At 49.4% G+C, this 24,343-nt stretch overlaps 4 non-coding genes and 1 pseudogene across 4 annotated transcripts; all 5 read left to right on the top strand.

Moving 5' to 3' along the window:
• The first annotated feature begins 4,025 nt into the window (after positions 1-4,025).
• Positions 4,026-4,097, top strand: TRNAC-GCA (transfer RNA cysteine (anticodon GCA)). Its single transcript has one exon. It is a non-coding gene; the product is annotated as a tRNA-Cys (tRNA).
• Positions 4,098-5,211: 1,114 nt separating this feature from the next.
• On the top strand, positions 5,212-5,286 carry TRNAC-GCA (transfer RNA cysteine (anticodon GCA)). Its single transcript has one exon. It is a non-coding gene; the product is annotated as a tRNA-Cys (tRNA).
• Positions 5,287-9,636: 4,350 nt separating this feature from the next.
• LOC129063279 (nucleoside diphosphate kinase, mitochondrial-like) lies at positions 9,637-17,903 on the top strand (annotated as a pseudogene).
• Positions 14,615-14,686, top strand: TRNAC-GCA (transfer RNA cysteine (anticodon GCA)). The gene has a single exon. It is a non-coding gene; the product is annotated as a tRNA-Cys (tRNA).
• On the top strand, positions 16,583-16,654 carry TRNAC-GCA (transfer RNA cysteine (anticodon GCA)). The gene has a single exon. It is a non-coding gene; the product is annotated as a tRNA-Cys (tRNA).
• Positions 17,904-24,343: the final 6,440 nt, after the last annotated feature.

Genomic DNA, 24,343 nt, shown 5'->3' with positions numbered 1-24,343 from the left:
TTTCTGGGGCCCGAAGGAGCATCTACGAAATGGGGACACACCGCCTCTGCCTCCCAGGTGCGCGGTGGGCGATGCTGCGGGACCTGAAGGCTGGGATTAATAACCGCTATATTTTTTTAACAACAACAAAAAAATGTCTATACACTTATATTTTAAGTAAATGTATATGTCTTTTGTAAATTTAATTTTTTATGATTTGAATTTTTTAAATTCTTCTACCCGAGCCGCTCCTCGCCATCCCGCGGACCCGCGGACCCGCGCAGCGCGGCCTGGCCCCGCCTCCCGCCTCCCGCCCGGGGCCTCGCTCCGGGGGCCCGCGCCACGTGGGGCTGCCGGGCCGTGCTGCCCCCTGCCGGCCAGAGCCGGGAGGCGCGGAGGCCGGCGCCGCACCTGGCCGCCCGCGGCCGCTCTAGGAACGCAGGCCTCTCGGTGGTGGCGCGGGGTCGCCGTCGCGCGCCCAGGAAGGGGCCGTCCCAGAAATGCCCTGGTGGGCCGCGCGGTGGCCCTACCCCCAGGGCAGTCCCGGAACCGTGTTGCTGCGCCCCGAGACCAGCCCGTTCTCCCGCGTTTTCTTGTCTCCTCCCGCGCCTGGCCCGATGGGGCCCGCGCTTTGTGCAGATGCGAGGCTGGGAACCAGGTGGTGCGGACACAAAGGGCGGGCCTCAGGGCTGCGCAGCGTGCGACAGAGCTAAAACGAGCCCCACCCCGAAGGCGCAAAGCCACTGCGGAGGACAAGGGTACAAAGCAATGCGAGGGGACCATGAAGGGAGGATCTCTGGAATTTACCCGAGAGTCAAGGTTCAAAAAACCCTTTCCTGGGTAGCAGTTCATTTTAACGACTGTCCTCAAGCTCTGGTTACTTAAGTTAGTGGCAGATGCATTTACACCATGTGCAGGTGGACGGGCCTTGAGAAGAGCCCCGGACCTCTGCAGGTTCTTGAAACATTTTCATGTGGTTGTCAAGTTATGTCCAAGAGGTGGACTTGCCCAGTCAAAGAGTGTGGACTTTTTTTTTTAAGGCTTTTGATGCGTATTGCCAAACCCGTCTCCAGAAGGTCCCCAGTTCACACTTGTTCTTTGGTGGGTACCTGCAGGCAGAGATGAAAATTGGGAAGGTGGCCTCCTGAGGGGGAGGGGTGGGGTGGACGCTGAGACTTGGGGGTAAAATCCAGAATATCCTGAGGGCCCCCCAGGCTCTGCCTGCCTTCCAGCCCTACCTTGGGCTGGGTATTAGGATATTAGTTAACTTCCTGTGGCTGTTGTTGCAAAGTACCACCGCCTGGATGGTCATACACAACAGAAATTTATTGGCCAGAGGTCCCGAATCAAGGTAACATCAGGGTTGGTTCTCACTGGAGGTTTTGAGGGAGAATCTGTTCACCGCCTCTCACCCAGCTTCTCGTGGGGGCCAGTCATCTTTGGCGTCCCTTGACTTGGAGACACATCACTCCCGTGTCTGCTTCCCCTGTCACCTGGCTTTCTCCTTGTGGGTCTCTATCTCTGTGTCTCTTTTTATAAGGACAACAGTCATATTGCATATTGCACCACCTCCGGTATGACTTCATCTTCATTTAGTTCATTACATCTGCTATGACCCTATTTTCAAGAAGGGTCACATTCTGAGGATCCTGGGAGGGCCTAAGTGGGAAGACACTATGCAACCCACAGGAGGCCGTGTCCCTGACCCCAGTGCCCTGGCCCTCTTGCCACAGGTCTAGCTCAGGCTCCACCCACACTGCCTGGCCCTCCTGGGCTAACCCGCTCATTTCCCTTCCTCCCGCAAGATGTTGTGGGAATGTCACTTACTCAGAGAAGCTCTCCCAAACCCCACAGACTAGGGTCACCCTGCCCTGTTGTGTGGGCTCACGGCACGTACCACAATGCTTTATTGAAGAAATATCTGAGTCACAGTATGTCACACTCCCACGTGCCTCCTTGGCTAGAATGGCGCCCCCATGGGGACAGAACATGATGACTGGATAAACAATAGCAAACCTAAATTCATGGCCAAGGAGGCTTAAGGACTGCCTCAGGGAGCCTGTCACGATAGGACAGGCCAGAGATGACAGGTTCTGGGTCAAGTCCTCTGCAGAGAGCCCATGAGGAAAGCCCGTGTACATGGAAGGACACGGGCCTGCATTCAGTCCAGGCTCCACCCTTCCTGACATGGCAATGAAATAAAACCTACTGCCTATAAAGCCCTATGCACTGTGACCTGCCACCCCTCTGCTTGATTCTGTCCTGCTCTGTCCCTGTCCTTCGGCCACACTGGTGCTGTTTAAGCGTCACGATCCTGCCTAGCTAGTTCTGCCTTAAAACCTGGGTGATCATTCTACCCACAGCCTGGAATGTTCTGCATCCAAATTTGTACACACTGGGTTCTTATTAGTCAGCCTTCAGCTCAACGTGTCACTTCTTGAGCACCATGTGTCACTCACCCATCTTTCATCACACCACCCTGCTTTATTTTCCGCACATGTTTTCCAGTGTCTGCGATGGTCTCGTTCACGTGGTTGTTTGCATGCCTGTTCCCTTCACCTCTCGGACAGAAGCTCCATGAGGGCAGGGACCGTGTTGGTTTGCCTTGTTCACTGCTGAGCCCTCGGTGACTCCCACAGAACCTGGGTTGCAGTGAGTGCTTACTGTTTGATGAAAGAATGAAAGTTACTTAAGCCTCGGAGTGTCTGTTTCTTCATCTATAAAAAGGAGGCGGGGTAACCTTGGCTACTACATGGGAGACAAGAGTTTCACCAACTTCAAAGGGTTCCTGGGTGGCAGAGGTCCATGCGGTGCCTCCGACATAGTAAATACTCAACGTATCTGAGTATTTATTACCTTAGATTGACACACATTATAGGTTGATGCACATCCTAACCCGGAGGGGAACCAGATGGCAGATGAAGCTATGAGGCTGTGTCCTCATCTGCAGAAATGGAAATAATTATTCCTTCAAAAGCTTGAATGAGTTCTATGTAAATTATCGTGCACATTTCTCAAACGAGCATTCCACAGATGCTTTCCTTCATGAAGCAATCGCTTACTAATTATGTCAATAGGAAGTGGTACTGCTTGTCATTCCTAGGAGGGGAATATGCTTAAATTTGTAGTATTTACTGATTTTTCTGATTTTGAAAGTAGCTCATTTTATGCAGAAACTTTGGAGACTGTTGAGGAGTATAAAGAAGAAAGTTGAAGGAGTCCCCCATAATCGCCCTATTGATTCCCAGCCCTCACCTCTATGCCATGGAGCAAACAAGGCAAACGCAGGGGCCTCGGCGACGCCCCGCGACGCCAGCAGGCCGGTGGCAGGGGCCGCCGAGCAGGTAGGTCATGCCTGCCTTTCATTAAATCTGCACATACACTGGGGTGAGCCTCCAGGTCTGCCTTCCAGGGGCTCGGTCCGGGGGGCTGTTCTCAGTCTGGTGTTTTAGTAGATGGCCTGATATTTACTAGGACAAGTCCTCCAAGGCTGCTCTGTTATTGTCAGTTTTCTCAGCTTCCGACCTCTGTTTTGTTTGGGGGAGTAAACGCTCCACCTTTTGTGGATGAAGCCTGTCTTCCATTTATGTCTCAGGTAAGGGGTCAGTTTAAAAAAAGACAGACTTGAACTAGATAAAGGACTAAGGGTGGTTGGGTGAGGAGAGCAGGCGGCAGGGAGGGCAGGGAGTGACGTCAGAGAATAGTGGGAAGAGGAAGGACGCGACGAATGAGAGAGGAGGGCAGAGAGGATGGATGGAGGACGGACGAGGCCACAAGGGGGGCCAGGCCCTCAGACCCCAGGGTTGCTGTGGGGAAGGGCTCCAGACCACCTCCCTGGACCCCTGCTGTCTCCTGCTGTGAGCAAAGGATTATAACCAAATCATCACCGACTCTTGGGGAAGAAAGTGGGTTGGGATTCCCATGAGAAAAACCAGTTTGGAATGACAGTGAGACATGAAGCGGAAGACTCAGCAGCTGTGATGGTTTATAGGGTCCGGGTGTGGCTGTGTAAGTATAAAGGTGTGAGTAAAGAAGACCTCACAGCTGGGGGTATAGCTCAGGGGTAGAGCATTTGACTGCAGATCAAGAGGTCCCCAGTTCAAATCTGGGTGCCCCCTGTGCCTCACTTTTGCCAAGACTTCAGGCTCCCACCAGCCTTCCCTAGTCTGGGTGGCTCCCTGGTCTCCTCTAGAGTAAAATTGGGACCCACCCTGTCCTGCTGCACCCTGGTTGCTCTTCCCTCCTGACTCTGTGCCCTCTGTTGAGAGATGCCTTTCGACTCTTATTTCATCCTCACAGGAGGCCTACAAGATGGGTGTTTTCATCAATAGTCACCACTTACAAGAGAGGAAACCAAGGCAGGTCTAAAATTCTAAGATAAGTAACTCCTGGGATGTGAAGTACAACAGGCTGACTCTAGTTAACGATGCTGTGTTATGTATTTGAAAGTTGCTCAGAGATTAGGCCCTCCAAGTTCTCCTGAATGTTAACTAGACTGAAGTGATTTCTTTTTACTTTGTTGGGTTGGGTTTTTTTTTTCAGTTTTATGGTGATATAATTGATGTGTAACATTGTAGAAGTTTGGATGTACAACATAATGATTTCGTATATGTATGTATTGCAAAATGATCACCACAATAAGAAGTCTTCGTTTTTTTCTGCATGCTAGTTTGTACATTTTCGATTCCGTGCCACGCAAAGACATTATCACACAAAAGCGAATGAATTCACAAACTTAGAACACCTCAGTTTGCATGCTGTGACTTCCAGAAGCTTCTGTCGGGTCCTCACAAGGCTCTGGCTACAGTCCCCTCTCCGCTTTTCTGGGCAACCCCATTATGAAAGGGGGAGAGGCTGCTGGTGGTCCCAGGGCAGGGGAGGGGCTGGCCCTGAGGCAGCAAAGCCCCAACACCCATCCTCAGAGGTCAGCTGCGTTGAAGCAGGATGAGCGGTGGTCTCTGAGTTCTTGATTCCATCACTTCCTCTTTGTGACTGGGGGCAAGTTGCTTCAGTTCCCTGTGTCCCTGTCATCAGTGATGAGGGTGGTGACGGTGGTGGCGGTCCAGGCAGCACTACCGCAAATCATTTTTAAATTCATGTATGTGAAGCGCTTAGAACAGTATACCTCACACATCGTAAGTGCTCAGTGAACATCAGGTGTCATAGTCATTACAGGTGTCCTGGGTGTGGCTACCCAGTGGAGAAGTCCTGGCGGTGGCCCATTCACTCCAGCAGGGGGTGTGCTCAGGGGTAGAGCGTTTGACTGCAGATCAAGAGGTCCCCAGTTCAAATCTGGGTGCCCCCTGAAATTACCACAAATTTCCATTTACTCTGCCGGGCTTCCTGGTGATGTGTCTCTGCGTAGCCGGTATGGGTACCTTCCCTGATCGCGCCTGCCATCGGTCTACAGATGGCCTGCAGGGACTTCGAGTGTCTGTACCTCCTGGGGGACTAGGGCGGGGTGGTTCTGCCTTTGTTTATACAAAGTTAAAACTTCTTGCATAAACAAAACTCACAAAGAAACGGAAAGAACCAAGCATTTGTTTTACACTTTCTGTATTAACTATATTCCAACGGCACCAAATAGCCTATGAAAAAAACTGAGTCGATATAGATCGGGAATTAGAATAAAACCGGTTGCAACTCTTAATGAAAGAGTGGATGTAATAAGCGATATCGCCGGTGCGGCTCAAGCCGCGCGACGGGCGTGGACGGGGGAACGTGTCCTGAGGGTAACGCCGCCTGGGCGCAGCGGCTAATCGTGAGGAGGGCGCGCAGGCGCTTGGTTAGACATTGTCTGGGGGCGTGTTTGGGAGGGTGTTTCTGGGCGAGACTGGCTGGTGCCGTCCACTGCAGGGAGGGCCGAACAGAACAGAAAGGCGGGGGCAGGGAGAGCTCGCTCTCTGCCTGTGTGTGGCGCCCAGGCGCGGTCTCCTGCCTCGGACGGGAGCCTCGCCATCCATCCGCCCTGGTCCTCGGCCTCGAGGCCCTGATCTGAGCCTCACCTCCGCCGTCCTGGGCTGCGCCGCGGCCAGCGGGCTCGGGCCGCCGCGGCCGCCGCGGGCATGCGAGCCAAGTCCTTATTCTCTCTCTTTCTCTCAAAGATATAATTTATATAATTGGTTATATAAGTTATATGTGTATATAGTCAGTTATATAAAATGATAAAAAGTTATACAAATGTATATATAATTGGTTATATAAATTATATATGTATATAATCAGTTATATGAAATCATATATAGTTATGCCAATTTATAGAATTGGTTAAATGGTATCTATATACAATCAGTTATATAAAATTGTGTGTGTGTGTGTGTGTGTGTGTGTGTATTTGGTTCTGTTTCTCTGGAGAACCCGGACCCGCATACTGGAGAGACAACAGCATTTTTATGTATTTGAGATTTTCCATAGTACAAGGAGAAAAAGCTGGCTTTCTCATAGATACATATTTTTACAGACCACAAAGGAGACTATGCTAATTATAAAACACTGCTTTCACTTTCTGGTTCAGATTTGGTTTTGCATTTTACCGTAAGAAACTGATTTGGCGTTTGAGGGGGGAAACTTCTCGTTGGTCTCAGCGCCCCGGAGACAGGCTGACACCTCCAGGAGCCGCTTTGCTGAGCAGCGAGGAGAAGGCGAGGCGCACACGCAGAGCCTGTCGCGGAGGTTTCTGGCACATTAGCATTGTCACTAGCAACGCGGGGCTCGGTGACAAATGCGGCCGCCTCGGCAGGCACCAGCTGCTGGGCCGGGGGGCTCCTCCCTTGGGCGTGGCGGGGCACCGCGCTTGCCTCCAGCGTCTCCAAGGGAATCCCACTTTCATTCACATTTGGGGTGAAACCAGAGGGCACTATCACCCTGTAAAAGTGAAACTAGAATCGGCACGCAGTGTAGGACTGGCCCTGGGAAGTGACGTGGAAAGACGTGTTTACCAGCAGAAACCCTCAGAGCGGCTTCTCCCAGGACCGTAAGAGTGAGCTGTGACCGAACTAACTGCATCATAACCAGGCAGCCTTGCGCCAAGGGCGATGAACTGTTCTCTCCCGAATATCGGAGAAGGACAGCCAGACAGGAAGGAATTGGCCGATGTTTGTCTAGCGCCGCCTCACAGACGGGACCCGATTCGATCTGTGTTTTAGAAAGAACTCCTGCCACGTGGTCGCAAGTTTTAGTTCTGGAAGTTGACTGTCAAGGGTTCCGAATTTCTCGGAGCTTCTCCCCCTGTAAACTGGGGACAATCATTGCCCCTTTCGGGGCGCGACGTGAAGACAAAAGGAGACAACTCTTGGCAAGTGTTTAGTGACAGCCACAGGGCGGCCTGTGGCAGCCGCCCGGAAGGCCGGGAAGAACGGGGTCAGGGAGGGGGCGGGGAGACGGAGGGGTCTTCTCGCAGTTCAGGTGCGGCGGAGCGTAACAGAGGGGGTCACTACGCGCCCCGGGCTGCCCCGCCCAGCCCTCCCCCGTGCAGCCAGGGGGGGTCGTCTGCCTGTAACCCCCCAGGGAAGGGACCGCCCTGTAGAACGCCCACTCAGTCCTCAGCTTTCACATTCCAACAAGCTGAGTGCTGGGCGACTGGGAGTAAGGCTCGCACCAGAGCAGGAAACACTGTCCCAGAATGGGACGGCCACGTGGGACGAGCCCGCACCGCATGGGCGCGGCTGGCCATCGCCCGGCAACCGAGCAGGAGATGCTGGGAGCACCACTGTGAGATCAGAGGGTCCCGCACTCACAATGTGACCAAGAGGACGTGGAGGACCAGGTGCCCCCCCAACCCCGCACTGCGGCATCCAGAACGTCCCTTCAGAACTCAGCTGTGACACGGGGGAAATTGTGGGCTCGCCCCAGGGTTGGGTTGTTACATTTCTGCCACTTAGCAGAATGGGACACAAATCTGAGGTCAAGTTGGTTTGCAGAAATATTAAGTTCCACACCTTCAACCACTCAATTGGTGGACGGAGATTTGTGCATAGGAAGCAGGCAGGTCACAGAGCCGAGACATTAGTTGGAGCTGAAGGGATGCGTGTGGTCAGGGCACGGAGTGACAGGACTCAGTGACCTGGAAGGAGCGAGGACGCTGAGATTCCCAGCTCTGTGCATGGGAGAGTTCCGGGCTCTCGAGAACGGCCAGTATTTTGGAACAGGAATAGCTCATAAAAATTTTCTGGGCCTGAGAAAATACCCTCAAGAGGATTCAATTCCAATTCCATTTGCTCTGGCTGCAACCATAAGCAACCCTCTGATAGCTCATTTGGTTTCCCGGGTAACCGGGAGGGCTTTCTGGCTTAAGTGTTGTCTTGGAGAGTCAGCTGAGGGAGGCCTTGCGAGTCAGATCAACGCAGGTTGCATCCAGATTCAGGGTCTGGGGCTGTGAGCCTGGGAGCCACGCTCCCTACCTTGATGGCTGTGCCAGTTCCGGATTTTTGGATGCTTTTCTGAAGCTGATCGTTAACACTCCAGTGAGGGGCCAAGTGAACATTGTAACGTGGCAGGAGCACAGGGGCCGGGGGGGCAGGGGGGAGGGGATGAAGAAGTGAAGGGGCGAGCCCAGGAGACCCACCAGCACTGAGTCACCACCGAGGACCGCGGCCCTGAGCCACAGCCACAGCCACAGCTCACAGTGATGGCCTTGCGCCTGGAATGTTCGCTTTTAGGAATCGCTCCCAGGGAAATAATCTGAGGCTGGGCGGAGAGGGGTGTTCGTGGTCATCAAGGTCTTTAGAGTCCTGGGGTGGGGAATCATTGGCTTGCCCACACTCCTTTTTTTTTAAGGAAAGGCAGACTGCCACATGCCGCGCCTCATGGAGTCCCAGCGGCTTGACAAACCCACCTTCTCCTATAAATGGGCCTCGAGAGCGTGTGTGCAGGTTCTAGCAGGGTCACAGCTCCCCGGACACCCTTGGCCAAAGAGCTGCCCTCCTCCATCGGGGTAGGCCAGCCTCCCTTCAGAATAACCTAAAATAAAGAGCAGGAATCTTACCCCATAGTACAGTACTACACGAGTAAGAGAGCCTCAAATAGTGCAATGGAGCTCGGGGTGAGAGACTGTGCGAGTGTGAAGCAGGAGAACCTTTGAGGTCGGAGCAAGGGCTTGGTGTCCAGGCCCAGGCCTCTAGTGACGCTAACATCTAGGTTGATCCCTGCCCACTCCTCTTCCTCCAGAAAGTTGGGGCTGCAGCCGCCTGAGCCAGGCGCCTCCCCTGGGGTAAGCCAGGCTGCTGGGAGCTGCGGGTGGGTCCCAGGCCTTGGTCCCTGGGCTGGGCAGCCCAAACAGAGAGTGGGAGGTGGAGGGAGAGAGGGAGGGAGAGAGAAAAGGAAAGAGGGAGAGAAAGAGAGAGAGAAAGGGAAAGGGGGGGAGAAAGGGAAAGAGAAAGGGAGCAAAAAAGGGAAAGAAAGAGAAAGGGAAAGAGGGAGAGGGAGAGAGAAGGGCAGAAAGGAAACATCGCAGACATTGAGAGAACGGTAGAATTCCTCCTTAGCCAGCAGTAATCACCGTCACAGCTACAGCGAGGGGGGAGGTGAGGGGAGCTCCGAGAAGAGGGCCGTTCAGGTAGACACAGGCGCACAGACCCCGAGGAAAGGGAGCTGCTGCCGACAGGCAGGGAGATGAGTGCCCAGAGCAGCAGCTCACGCAGTGCCCCAGGGGGACGCGGGATGGTGAGAGCAGAGCTTAGGAAAGACTGCAAGTATGAAAGCATCCGGGGTACAGCTCAGGGCTAGGGCATTTGGCTACAGATCAAGGGGTCCCTGTGCAAATCCAGGCGCCTCCTATGTCATGTGACTTTTACTCCAGGGCATGTGGAGCTCCTTGCTACCCCACTGGCCCAGGCTGGGGGATGTGAATTTCCAACACGTGGTAGAGACTGATGTGTCTCTCTTGTGACCCTCCTCATGCCTTTATTTTTACCTCCTCCATCACATTCACTTGCCAGAGGGGTAGAGGCAGCCTGTCCTAGGCTTTCTCTGTGTTTCCCTGGTGCCTAATGACTACCAACCTGATTTTATTTGTTTATACCAAGCTTGCTTCAGAAAAATAGGATCTGAGGCAACCTGCAATAAAAGACGCAATAAAAAGTCCAAGTGATCGAGCAAGTATGAAAAGCCAAGGGCTGACGTATCCAAGTCATAGAGACAGAAAGAATCGTGGGTGCCAGGGCCTGGGGATCTGAGGATGGGAAGTCATTGATCAATGGGGACAGGGCTTGGGTCTGGGAAGATGACAAATTTCTGGAGGTGGATGGTGGGAGCAGTCGCACAGCATCATGAATTACTTAACACCACTGAGCTGCACGCTGAGAAATGTTATGTGTATTTTACCCCAGTTTTAACAACGGAAGGAAAAAGAAAAAGCAAGGTCTGAATGTTTCGGAGAGGAGGTAAATAAATATTCATAAGCCCTGGTTAGGAGAAGTTACTAGGGATGAATACAAAGGCTATCTCTGAGCTTCCTGGTAATGGAACTCAAGGTGAAAACAGAGTAACTCATCAACTGAGTAAAACATCTTACCAGTTCTGAAAAAGGGCAGGCGTTGACACCACAGGTCTTTACAGAGGCTCCACTGGAGAGTCCGCGGCCGCGGCCAGGGCAGCCGGGTGCAGCCACATGGCCCCACTAGCTCCAATACGTGGTCCCTATAGTGGGACCACCTCGGGACCCTAGTGATGGGGCCATATTTTATCCCTTTGACAAAAAAACAGAGTAGCAGATGGGGTGGCTTATACAATAGAAAGTTACTTCTCAGAGCCTAAAGTCTAGAAAGTGCCTGATCAAGCTGCCAGCACAGCCTGTGACTGCTGGCGACCCGTTTCCTGGTCCGGGGACCGCTGCTTCCTGCTGTGTCCTCACGTGCCCAAAGACACGAGCAAGGGCTGTGGGGCCGACTTCACAGGGGCACTGATCCTGTTCTTGGGGTTCTACCCTGCGGCCGTCACCCCGCAATCACCCACCTCAACATGCTAATTTGGGGGCGCCACGAACACCCGTCTGTAACACACACATGCGGGACCCAGGAAAGGATTTTTTTACACAGCCCCCAAATCACAAACTGTAACAGATGAATGTGATCTTACCAAAATTTAAATTTCCATGTGACAAAAAATTTCCGTGAACAAGAGACTCTGAATTTTGCCACCAAGACAGGATGGAGAACGGCTTTTGCAGAATGAAAGCAGGATGGAAAGGCTCTATAGGTCTGTTGCAGAGCATTGTGGGTACACTTAACACTGCTGAGCGCCCCCCTCAACGTGGCTAAGACGGTAAATGCTGCATGGTTTTTACTTCAATTTAAACATTTTAAATTATTTTTTAAAGAATTTCTATTCAGAAAGAAACAGTTAACCCAACGGAAAAATGGACAAAGACAGGTTGCAACTCACAGAAGAGGTTTTTTATAACAACTAGACATATGAAAAGATGCTCAGTTTTGTTAAAAACCAGGGAAATGAAAATTAATTAAAACAATACAAAGGCACCATCTTCACTCCCCTCCCAAAACTTGGCAAACATGGAGACTTAACTAGATCAAGAGTTCGTGAGAAGAAATGGTATTTTCACCTGCTCACAAAGGGAGTACAATTGGTACACTCACTATGGAGAAAATTTTGGCAGTATAAATCATAAAGTACAAAAATCACATGACACTGTAATAGCAACATTGAGAGTGTGCACAAGATCCAGGAATCTCATGTCCGGGAGGAGCCCCGGAGAAACTGCGGCACACGTGCATCAGGAGACGTGTACACGGATGTTTGCTGCAGCATCGTTTGCAAAATAAAACAGGAGACATTCTAGTATGTCCATTAATAGTGGGATAGAGAAATACAGCTTTTGCACTCCTATAGTGCAGTAAAATAAAGCAGTTAAAGGTAGAGGGTCCAAGATAAAACAGGTACAGGCACCAAAGGCAGGAGCGAGACAGAGCGCCCTACGCAAGCCTCAAAGTCACGTCTGATCATCAGACTACGCCCCCGCCGCCAGGTCTGGGTGCCAGGGTGCTGGAGGTCGGCGCGGACTGCGGAGACACCCTTCCCTGTCCGCGCTGCGCTGCGAGGACCCCTCCGCTGGAGAGGAAGAGTTGGGGCTCTCTCCCCCGACACTGAGCCTCGGGAAGGGGCTTCGCGGAGTGCGCTGCGGGGCTCGGTCCCGCGGCCTGCGCCTGGGGTCTGCAGTGAGGCGTGGCCGGCCCTGCAGGCGGAGAGGGGCCAGGCCACTCGTGGGAATCAGCAGGTGTTACCAGAGCGGGTGGCAATAAAAGGCACACGCGGGTTCCCTGGGCCACGCGGAGAGAGCCATTTTGGAGCAAGGGCACACTCTCCGCAAGAGGACGGGGTCGGGGACCCACACAGAGAGAGTCTGTGACACAGATCCCGGAAAGCCAGGAGGAAGATGCGCGGCCAGGCCACGCGAGGGTCGGCTGTCCCAGCGCAGGCCTCGGACGTCCTGGGAAACGCCCCACGAGTGATCCCACACACTCGCGAGCCAGGAGAGAAGGAGCCTGTGTCACCACGGCACCCGCCCAGTGAGAGCCTCCGCGTCTCCTTCCTCTCCTGCTTCCCGCCCTTCTCCCCGCCTCCCTGCCAGCCTCGGACGCCCGGCGGGGACAGGGAGACGAAGGACCACGTCCCGGCGCTCCCACTTCTCGGGGAGGACAGAAGCTGAAGTCAATTTCGGAGTCCTGATTAGTGCGTGGGACGGGGCATTTTGATTGCTGAAGGCAGACTGCAGCCCCCGGGCTTTCTGCTACCTAGAACGGTCATTAAAGTCACTTGGAGGAGAGAAAAACTTCACCGAGAAAGTTTAACGGGACAGCAATGAGCGGGAACGAGGAGGTTGCTTTTCTTATTACCTCCTGAGTCCTACAAGTCCAATGTACCAGACGCAGGAGCGACGCAGATCGCTCTGAAACACGTGATGTCACGTGCAGAAGCACTTAAGACGCAGAGCTGCACATTCAGCCGTTTGAGTTCTAAAAACATACTCAGAATACTGAATGTTGTTTTTTGATACTCAGATGTGAACATAAAAGAATTAAATAGGGGGACTTGTACCTAGAACATATAGAAAATATCAAAATTCAACAATAACAAAAAATACAATTAGAAAATTGACCAAAGACGGGGACAGACGTTTCACCGAAGAGGATGTATGGATGGCAAATAAGCACTTGAAGAGTGGTCCCCAACATCACAATCAGGGAAGTGCAAACTGAAAGCTCGATGAGCTGTCACTATGCTCTCGTCAGTGGCCTGAGATAAAAAGGTGATGATAGCGAATGCTGGGCAGGATTCGGAAAAAACCAATCACTCATATAAAGCAGGCAGGATGAAAATGGCACAGCCACTCTGGAAAATAATGTGACGAACTCTTACCAAACTAAACGCACGCTTACCACAAGTGATCGTCGATTTTGTGTGTGAACCTGACTGGGCCACGTGGCGCTTGGGTTTGTGGCCAAACACCGCTCTGGGTGTGTCTGTGGGGCTGTTTTTAAATGAGATTGAATGTGGAGAGGCCCCTGTGACCAGGAACGGAAGCCTCCTGCCAACGGCCGCGCCCAACCGAGTCCCCTCTCCTACAGCGGGCGAGGGGACAAACCTTCCAGTGAGGGGCCCCGCGGACAGCGCAGCTGCGAGCCCCCGAGCCGCTGAACCCTAGCCGCCCGGCAAAGCTGCCCCCAGATTCCCGAGCCCCTGAGACTGCAAGATAAAGTTTGTCATGGAAGTTGCTAGGTGTGGGTTTACTTTGTATCCAACTAAGACAGAGTCCTTGGCCATCGATCCTGAGGCAACTGACCTAGAAACTCTCAAGAAAGCACAAGAAAGAGAGGGATTCATTTGGTGACAAGAGAGAAATCCAAAGACACAGTTTAGAAAGTTTATGTCGTCTGGAATGGAGGGGATGGCTAAAGGAAAGACAGGGAGGAGGAACGGGCAGCAAGGGCGCGGTACACAGGACGCAAAGCTGAAATAACTGAAGTTCAAATGCCTTAAACAGATGAGGAACCTGGGGGTTCCTTGAAAGTGATTTCCCTGAAAAGCCGGCCATGAACAGTCCAGTCTTTGCTCAGTGAAGGTTCACTTGCCTCTGGGCATCTTCCTCTACCTGTGTTGTCTCAAGTGGAGCTGTCAGATAGGTCCAGCTTCGCTACATCTGGGCAGTTCTAAATGTCATTTCTTGCTAAATGTTAAAATAGAGCTGAGTATTTTGCACATGCAGGCAATAAACAGAATGAGCTGAGGGGAACTCAACCACACAAAAGTAGCCAACTGCAAAGAGGAAATCAACATGTAATTGACCAAATAGCTCCAGAAGGCAGAGTTTTGCATGTGAATCCCCTGTCTCCTTGACTTAAGGAAAGTAAGTAAAACTGCCTTGTGGCAGCCACCTCTGTTTCTTGAGTAGAGCACACTAAGAGGCCCACCTTTTGAGTCTGGTAAAGGAACTTTCAGTGAAGATCTTCCAAGCTGGTTCTAACAAGGGATGGTGCCTTTTTGGAAAAGAATGTTGTTATGGTGTAAGAGGTGCGTACACAGTTGAGCAGGACTAGCAGCTTGCTGCTGAGTCAGAATCAACAGCCTACGTGTGAGTGGAAGTGTAAAGAAGTTTATTAATGATACATCATTGTTAATAAGAGGGGGTATAGCTCAGGGGTAGAGCATTTGACTGCAGATCAAGAGGTCCCCGGTTCAAATCCGGGTGCCCCCTTTGAGGACCTTTTTTCCTCCTCCTTGAGCTGAACTGACACAGTCAGTCCCATGGAGACCATACTCTAGTCCCCATACAGGAGGCGGCAGATGAAACAGTGTCTTTGCGTCCATCCCTTCTGACTCAGGGTCCAGACAGGCTCTGGGCACGGCCTTGAATACCAAGGACAAGACCAAATCCATCCCCAATGCCACCTTAGAGGATCTGTTTCCTGAGACCCCAATGGTACCAACTTCAGTATCATCCAGAGTCCAGTCCAGAGACAAAAGCTGAGCCATTTCCTTTAACAGAATGCAATGGAAGTGATTGCTAACCAGCCTGTGAATGTCCTATAGCTGCTGAAACAAAGTAACACAGCGCGGGGGACATAGACAACAGAGATTTATCGCCTCACTGTGCTGGAGGGCAGAGCCTGAAACCAAGGTGTCTGACTGGTAGTGATTTCTCCCAGGGCTCTAGAGCAGGGTCCTTCCTGGCCTCTGTCCAGCTCCCAGTGTTTGCTGGTGACCCTTGGCCTTTGTTGGCTTTAGATACATCACCTGGCCTCTGCATCTGTTGTCACATGCCGTCTTCTGCCTGCGAGTCTCTTCTCTTCTTAGGACACCCGCCACGTTGGATTAAAGACCCATGCTACTCCATGGTGATCTCATAGTAACAAATTCCACCTTTTTTATTATGAATTTTAGATAGAGGAAATAGAGAGAGAGAGAGAGAGAAACACCAATTAGCTGTTGCACTAGCGATGCATTCACTGGCTGATTCTTGTGTGTGCCTGACTGGGGATTGAACACGCAACCTTGGCGCATCAGGACGATGCTCTGACCAGCTGAGCTACGCGGCCAGGACCAGCTCCGTCTTTGACAGCCCTCTCCAAATAAGGACACATGCCTGCACCCTGGGGGCTAGGAGTCCAACGTATCTTTTGAGGGCACACAGTTCAACCCACAACAGCCAGGAACGAGCACTGAAAGGGCAGAAAGGGAAGGCTCAGTGTCACACCGGTCGTTCCCGCCAAAGCAGCCACCCCTCCAGGCCTGCGGGACACACAGAAGGGGGCGAACTTGTTAAATCCTACAAGCGTGGGGAGCATCTCGGGGGATCAGGGACTCAGATGTCTGAGGAGGGGCCGCTGTCCCTGAAGAGTCAGGACGGAGCCGGCCCTGAGAGCACCGCCCTGCACGCGGCAGTCACCGGTCCTGCTGGGAGGGCGACCAGGTGACACTTTGGAATCCAAAGCAGGCGGGAAGGAACCAGTGCTCCTTCCTGCTCCACCCGCCCCTCTCCCTCTGGCGCCCTGTGGGCAGATCGACCAGGGAGCACCCGGCAAAGGAGAAGCGGGGTTTCCCAAGGCCCTGCCCCAGCATCACCGAGCAGAGCAGGGAAAGGGGGACCTGGAGCCTAGGGACTGTCATCTCTTCTGCCATTTTCAGACACTTCCCCACCTCCCTCAGCAGTGAAAGGGTTGACTGTGTGCAGATTTGGGGCACAGGAGAGCGGTCAGCTGCGCCCTCGCGTGTGGCCTTGTGCAGAGACCTCTGACCTGTATCCAGTCGTGTGTGTCCTGTCTCTGAGGGGCTCCATGCTGGGTCCGGCCATGGGGACTTTGAGCCTGTTTTCAGGTGTTCAGCACAAAAACCCCTACATAGGAGTGACCGTAGGTCCTTCTGGCCGTCAGGGGCGCTCCCCAGGTTGCTGCCCTGCTCCGGGTCTCCCGGTGTGGAGGCTGCGGAGCTGCGGGAGGAAGGGACCTGTCGCTCCTTCCAGTGTCGGGGGATGAGTTAGCAGCAAAGCAGGTCTGGCAGCTCAGCCAAGCCACGCGCAAGGGCCATCTGGGGCAGGAGCTCTGGGTGTGGCTGCACGGGGAAAGGGTGTTTATGGGGCCTCACTGGTGTGGCAGGGGGTATAGCTCAGGGGTAGAGCATTTGACTGCAGATCAAGAGGTCCCCAGTTCAAATCTGGGTGCCCCCTAGCATTTTAGTCTCCAGAGGTCACAGGGGAGTTCCACTTTTCTCTCCTCCTGCTCAACCTACTCTCTGAGTCTCCCTGCAAAGGGTGAAGAAGCAGAGGGGGCCCTTCCCACCCAGCGCAGGGCTGCTCCGCTCAGGTGATGTGTTTGTCCAGCTCCTCTGAGCTTCCCCCGCTCCCCTCACCTGGTCCCCTGCTCTCCAATGGCAATGTGACCTCCTGGCTGAGGCCAAGGACTTGGCCTTCACATGTAGCCAGAGAGAAGTCTGAGATCGCCTGCAAAGGAACCGTGGCTGGACTGCTGGTCAACATCGCAAAGGAAGCCAGAAGGTGGCGCAGTGACAAGTTCCATGTGTTGAGAGGAAATAAGAGTCAGCTCTGAATTCTATTCCCAGCTAAACTGTTCTTCCAGAACAGACAAAAGCTGAGAGTTTACCACCAACAGACTCTCGCTAAAGAGAATTTTAAAAAATACTTTCGAGAAAAGAAAAATGATCCCAGACGAAACATCGAAGTTACAAGAAGGAAAGTTGAACAAGGAAATTGTAAGATCTGTAAATAAATCTAAAAATCATTGACCATATAACACAATATCAATGTCTAATTTACAAAGCTTTTTTGAAAGAAAATACTAGCTGGTACGCTCCTCCAGGGTTCAGCCGGCACCGCGGGCCAGGAACCGCGAGCGGTCTCTTAGGGCGTGTGGTGCTGCCAAGGCTGTTGTGAGGTCCACCTGGGCCCCCAGCCGGCTTGTGCATCCCAACTCGCGTGCCCGAGAGTGTCCTTGCTGAGCCCTACCGAGACCCTCAGAGGAAGCCCTTCTACCCAGCCCACATCAGACACCTGAGCTCTGGCCCTGTGGTGGCCATGGTCTGGAAGGCCCCACTGTGGCCTGACTATCACAAGCCATGGTAGGACACGGTGACTCAGCTGAGGCTGCCCGCTGCACTGTTCAAGGAGACTTCAGCTCCACATCAGCAGGAACGTCATCCTCGCCAGCAGCTTGGAGGAGGAGGCCCAGAGGGAGATCCAGCAATGATTCCAGAGCAGCGAGCTGGCGGGCTGTGCAGATGAAGGTCAACAAAACAGCCTGTACCCAGCCCGAGCCCGTGGCTGCCCTGGGCTGCCCCCACATCCACCCAGGACCAACTGCCTCTGTCCACAAGAACCTGAGCCCACCCCGTGCTCTGCCCTTCTGTCCCAGACCACCTCCCTATTTACCTTGTGCCCCAGCCCAGAGCAACTGGGCTAACTTTTTATGGGACATGCCTTTTGTCATCCTGAGCCAGTGAGATACTGGACCAAATCCTTTCTGTACCAAAGTGCCACACCACCTTTAGTAGGTTGGTCTCCAAAAATGTGCGGTTTGACCTCCTCTCCTCCATCAGGGAGATGTTAAAATTCACTTTGCTGTGAAAAAAAAAAAAAGAGAGATAGAACTAAAATACTGGTTAACAATAACATCTAAGGAATGGGATCATAAGAGTTAAATGTAATTTGGGAGGAGGGTAAAGATATTTATTAGACTTTCAAAATTTACATGCAGAAATATCTAGGGTACCATTTATTTTATTTTTATTTTTATTTATTATTTCAGAGATGGGGGAAGGAGGGGAGAAAGAGAGGGAGAGAAACATTGGTTTGGTGCCCTGATAGGGAATCAAACCAGCGACCTTTCCCTTTGCAGGATGATGCTCAACCAGCTGAGCCAGACCAGCCAGGGCTAGGGTATAGGGTATCATTTTAAAGGTGGTAGTTTTGCCAAGTTAAAGGCAGCAAGAGAATGTATGGTTTATGCTAGTAATCTTGCTAAACACTCATTAATTCTAGTAATTTATTTGTTGATTCTTTTAGATTTCTTTTTTTAAATTTATTTATTTATTTTTAGAGAGAGGGGAAGGGAGGTAGAAAGAAAGGGAGAGAAACATCAGTGTATGAGAGATACATCAATTGGTTACCCCTGAGCTCCAACTAGAGAACTGGTTGAAAACTCAGGCACATGCCCTGATTGGGACTCGAACCAGCAACCCTTTGGCCGGCAACCCTTTGGTTCACAGGCTGGCGTTTAGTCCATTGAGCCATGCCAGTCACGGCTAGATTCCTTATGTATGTGATTGTAGCATCTAAAAAAATTTAAACATTGTATTTCTTTAATCCAATCCTTATATATTTTATTTCCTTTTCTTTATTGTACTGACTAGGACCTCCAGCATTATGTTGAATAAAGGTGTTGACTAGATATTGTCTCATTCTGATTTCAAATGAAAAGCTTTCAATATTTCATCATTAAGTATATGTTGTGGACTATACTTCTTGTGAATGGTCTTTACCAAATTAAGGAATTTTCCTTCTAGTTTGCAAAAATAAAATTATCATGGATGGATACAGAATTTTATCAAAACCCCCCTTTTTAAGCTATTGAGATAATCATATATTCTTTCTCCTTTAGTCCATTAAATGATGAATAACATTTATTGCTTTCCGTAAAATTAAACACACTTTGCATTCTAGATGTAAATCCAACTTGCTCATGAAATTCTATCATTTTTATACGGGGTGGGACAAAACTAGGTTTCTGGTTATGAGTGTGCAAAACAGTTTATTTTTTAAAAAAAATTTATTGATTGATTTTAGAGAGAGGAAGGGAGAAAGAGAGAGAGAGAGACATTGATTTGTTGTTCCACTTAGTTATGCGTTCATTGGTTGATCCTTGTATGTGCCCTGAACTGGGGACCGAACCTGCAACCTTGGTGCATCAGGATGACGCTATAACCCACTGAGATAACTGGCCAGGGCTTAGTTTATTTTTGCCCTTTAACAAATTGTTATTTATTAATTATTGTTTATTTATTTATAATTATTAATTATAATTATTTATTATTTTCCATATGAACAACTTTAAACCTACTTTTGCCCACCCTTGTGTATTCAGTTAGATCATAGTTTATCTAATTTTGTACCTATATTATGAGTCAGATTGGCCTGTACATTTTTGTGTTTTTTTACTGTCCTTGTTCGGTTTTGGTATCAAAATTGTGTTTTAGATGTGTCTTTTGTAAATAGAATATAGTTAGTGATGTTTTAACCCGATGTGACAATCTTTGCCTTTTAATATGGAGCATTTAATTTCCTTGTAATGTAATTGCTGATGTATTTGTATTCACATCTACCACCTTATTTTGTACTTCCAGTTTTATCACTTAGATGTTTTTCTCTATTTTTATTTGATGAATTGAGATTTCTTTATAACGTTATTATTCTCCGCTGCTAGTTTGAAAATATAAATGCTATGTCTTCTCTTTTCATGGTTATACTAGAAACTCCATAAGCCCGTGGTTAACCAAAATCTTTACCCCCCTCTCAGATGATAATTCAGGCCTCTCAGGACACGTTAACTTTGCTCCCTTCCCTCCCAACTTACAGGAGTCCTTCCGATCCCAGTACCCAGTGTGCTCTGCGGCGCCCTCTGTTCTGTCCCAGTGGGGTTCGCTCCCAGCCCTTCACTGGTAGCGTCAGCGAGCCTTCCGAGCCACCGGAGGCCCTGCCTCCTGAGGAGCGCCCAGAGGGCTCCCGCCTTCCCCGCGTGGCCGTAGCTCCCCTGGAGCGCGCCCTCTCTTCCTGCCAAGGAGCGGGTCGGCGCTGTCTCCACATGTCCACTGTCGCTGTGGCCAGTGGCTGTTTCTCCCAAAGAAGCTACTGCATCTTCAAAGTTGGGGGCATGTTTTTATATAAATGTATATTTTTCAATTACAGTTTGCATTCAGTATTATTCCGCATTAGTTTCAGGTGTACAGCATAGCCGTTAGAAACCCATGTGCTTTACAGGGTGGTCCCCCTGCTTCAAGCCCCCAGCGGGCCCATCCACCGTTATTACAGTATCATTGACTCGATTCGCTGTGCGGTACTTCCCCCCCCCCCCGTGACTGTTCTGTAACTACCAACGTGTAGCTCGCAATCCCTTCCCCTTTCTCTCCCGGCCCCCCCTACCTCCTGTCACCTGTCAGTCTGTTCTCTGCATCTATGACTCTGTTCCTATTTTCTTTCTTTCTTAATTTTGTTCTTTAGATTTGTCTTTGTCTGACTTCTTTCACTGAGCAAAACACCCTCCAGTTCCACCCACGCTGTTGTAAAAGGTAAGGTTTCATTCCTTTTTTGTGGCTGAGTGGTACTCTATCGTGTACATGTATCACAGCTTTTTATTCACTCATCTGTTGGTGGATGCTTGGATTGCTTCCATATCTTGGCGATTGTAAATAATGCTGCAATGAACATAGGGGTGTATATATGGGCATATATCCTTTAGAACTGATGTTTCAGGTTTCTCTGGATATAGTCCCAGAAGTGGAATTGCTAGGCGGGGGGGGTTTCTTGAGTAATTACAGTTTTCATCCTAGTTAAGTTTCTGGGTTTATCATTCCTTTTACTGGACACTCACATGCTATTGTGAAGGTGGGCACCTCAAAGACCCCACCGTGAGCTACACACCTGGTGGGAAAATGGCAGCCGTCCCACGCGTGTGCCTGCCCCACTTTCAGAAGAGAAGGAATCCTCCATCGGGAGAGAGGCAGCTATTTTTGTAAGATCCAGCTTGGCTCCCTAACCCTCCCCCCGACCACCAGGGCAGCCCCCGTGTTCTGCACAGGTAAGGAAGGCGTTTCCCTATGTGGCCGCACAAGAACCTTGCCCCAAGCTTTAGGTCTTCCTGGCCCAACTTTAAATGCCTCCAGGATCCCCGGGGTGCTTTCTGGCTCCCTTCAGGAAGCCCTAACCACCAGGAAGCAAGCTGCAGTGGGCAGAGCCTGAGTTTCACGCTGGGAAAGACGTATGTTTGCATGTTGCCTCCACCATCTGCCATCAGCTGGACCCTTGCAACTTTATTTTCCATACCTAAAGCAATGCTGTGTCTAAGAATTGCCGTACAGAGTTGGACAAAACCACAGGCGCTGTACTTTAGGAGCAAGTGAAGGGATGTTCAAGGTAATTTTGATGCTCTATGATTTTTGCCTAGTATGCTGGCTTTATGCTGAATACTTTGCAGGGACATCAAGTAGAACCAAGGTCAGGCCAAGAGAGTAATAAGGCTTCAGAAAAGAGAGCCAAAGAGACTTCAGGGCAGACAGAAAAAGAGGAAAATCTGAGGCCAAGGGATGTGTGAAGCGAAGCACAGGAAGAGAATAATAAATGTTACTGGAGACAGACAAAAAGAAAAGGTAAATGTGTCCATCTCTGAGTTTCAGTGGCCATTGCTGGTAAAATACACAATGATTTCAACCTATGTACATCACATAAATATAAAACTTTTAAAAATTTAAAAATAACATGCATACTTTCAGCCCAGGTGGACCGTAACCACGTAGAAATTTTCATCTACAATCACGGTCACTGCCCGGCTGCCCGGTGTGCAGAGTCGCCTAGATGAGAACTGCGTTCGCCTAGATTGGCCTTGGGCTTCCAGCTCCGTGTTTGGCCAAATTCTGCTGTGGCTTCAGCCTTGGCCTCTGCAACGTGGAACAGCTGAGTGCTCCATGTCCTTTCTGGCACCTTAGACTGAACTTGCGTAATGACTGCCACTGGGTAGGTTTCCTTCGTATCCCATCGGAGCATCGACCTGCGGCCACAGGAACACGGCATGTTGCCCAGAGTTACTGTTACTCTCTGGATATCCACTTTCCGGGTTCGGGGTTCCAAATTCTAGCGATAACTTCAAGTGCAGAATCTGATGATGGGCTTTATGTGTTGAAATGCTATCAGCCTGTTGAGGTGTATATGATTGTACTTTTAACATTGCAAAAGTAAAATGCTACAATAATTATTGAAGATTACAAAAGGTCTTGATTCTGTGGCATAAAAGAGAACTTTCAAAATGTTAAATAAATATATGAACAGTTAATGTGAGTATTGAGAGAATGTTATACAGATAACTTTAGGAAGAATGTTATATCTTTTTTGAGCCTACAGATGTTTATAAAAACATAAATATTACCACAGGGAAAAACAATAAAGGTTATGTTACATCTTAATTCTAGAATTATTTGGTACAATTGCATTCATAACACTATGTAAAACAGTCTTTAGAAGCTGATGTTTAATTATTTATTTAATTCCATTTAGTCTGTGAATCTCAAAAATGAAAATCCCTATTTCATAATTTTTTACATATCAGGAGGACAAATTAAAAGCAGAACATTAACATGGCTACTTCAAAATTTCATAAGGAAAAAATACTCATATACTATATAACACATGTATGATAAATCATCTTTGATTGAAACATGATTAAAAATATAGAGAGAACATGAAAAAAAGTTGAAAGTTTAGATAAAATGAGACACCCCAAATACAATTTTTTTTTTTAAACAACTAACTTTACAAAAATGCTTTTAATGAGACAATGCCTCATGGTTTGGGATCTGCGAAGGCTAATTGTTTTAAAAGCTTGGAGAAATAATTGTTATCGACTGATAGCCATTTTCAGCAGTTGAAGAAAAATGATTTTTTTGAGATACCCAAGCCATGAATTCTGTATACTGATGTCCTTTATTTCTAAAAACTTTTTCCTGAGTTATATTTTGCTGTGTGTGTACAAAAAGATTAATGAAATTATTAAATAACACTGCCACAATGAATGGTATATATGCCATTTGGATGAAAAATCAAATTCAATTTTTCAGGTTTGACAACATAGAGGAATAATGATTAATTCAACCATGTTTCTGCTTTACCTACTTGATGAAAGTTTCCTAGGTCCTACACACAGAGTGAAGCTGACTTCAATTAATGTTTATGGAACGTAAAAGCAGCGAAGAGAAATGCATACAATTACCATTGACTGTGGACCAAATACGGTGAAGGCTATGAGCACAAGCACACTGTAATTTGTGTATACGCCTTAGTTTTATATTCAGAAACGGATATAGCTTTAACAGGTGTAATAGAAAAAATTGCCCTGGCTGGCATGGTTCAGCGGACTGAGTGCCAGCCTGCAAACGAAACGGTTGCCAGTTTGATTCCCAGTCAGAGCACAGGCCTGGGCTTGGCGCCAGGTCTGCAGTAGAGGGCGTGCCAGAGGAAACCACACATTGAGGTTTCTCTCCTTCTTTCTCTTCCTTCTCCTCTCTAAAGTAAATAAAATCTTTTTAAAAATGTAAAAGAAAATGATTGGCTGCAAGCAAAAAGATTTTTGACCACTTCCGCCAACATTATATGATACACACTAGATTTTGAAATTGTCTTGTCATATACATATACAAAATACTTAAACAAGATGGAACAGCAGCTCTTACATCCTTCAAAGGATTATAGAACAACAACAACAACAAAAAACCCTTAATTTTGTGTTTTCCAGAGAACATTGCATAGTAAGACTTACTAATAAACAATAGTTGCTTTCATAGAGGGCAGTTTGTAGGAACTTGCTAAATAAATTGATGTGCTTACATGATTCCTGCTGAAAAGATTTCTCTTTGATTCCATTCCAGTGAAGATGCTACAATCAGTGTGCCTACAAGGAAAGCTAAGATGCAGGTGAAAACCTCGATTGTTTTTTTAACTTGAAACCCAATTAAATTGCTCCCTTGTCACATTTCTAGGTCCAAACGTTAGGGACAAACTTTCCCTCTAGTGAGTGTGTATAGCGGCAAGAACGGACAAAAACATTAGAAGCTGGAAATACAAAATATGAGTACAACAACC

Source organism: Pteronotus mesoamericanus, unplaced genomic scaffold, assembly GCF_021234165.1.
Source record: "Pteronotus mesoamericanus isolate MK-2021 breed Mesoamerican mustached bat unplaced genomic scaffold, CSHL_Meso_final scaffold_85, whole genome shotgun sequence".
Taxonomy (NCBI): Eukaryota; Metazoa; Chordata; class Mammalia; order Chiroptera; family Mormoopidae; genus Pteronotus; species Pteronotus mesoamericanus.
Note: the sequence above shows the minus strand (reverse complement) of the source record. Positions and strands in the feature narration are given on the sequence as shown.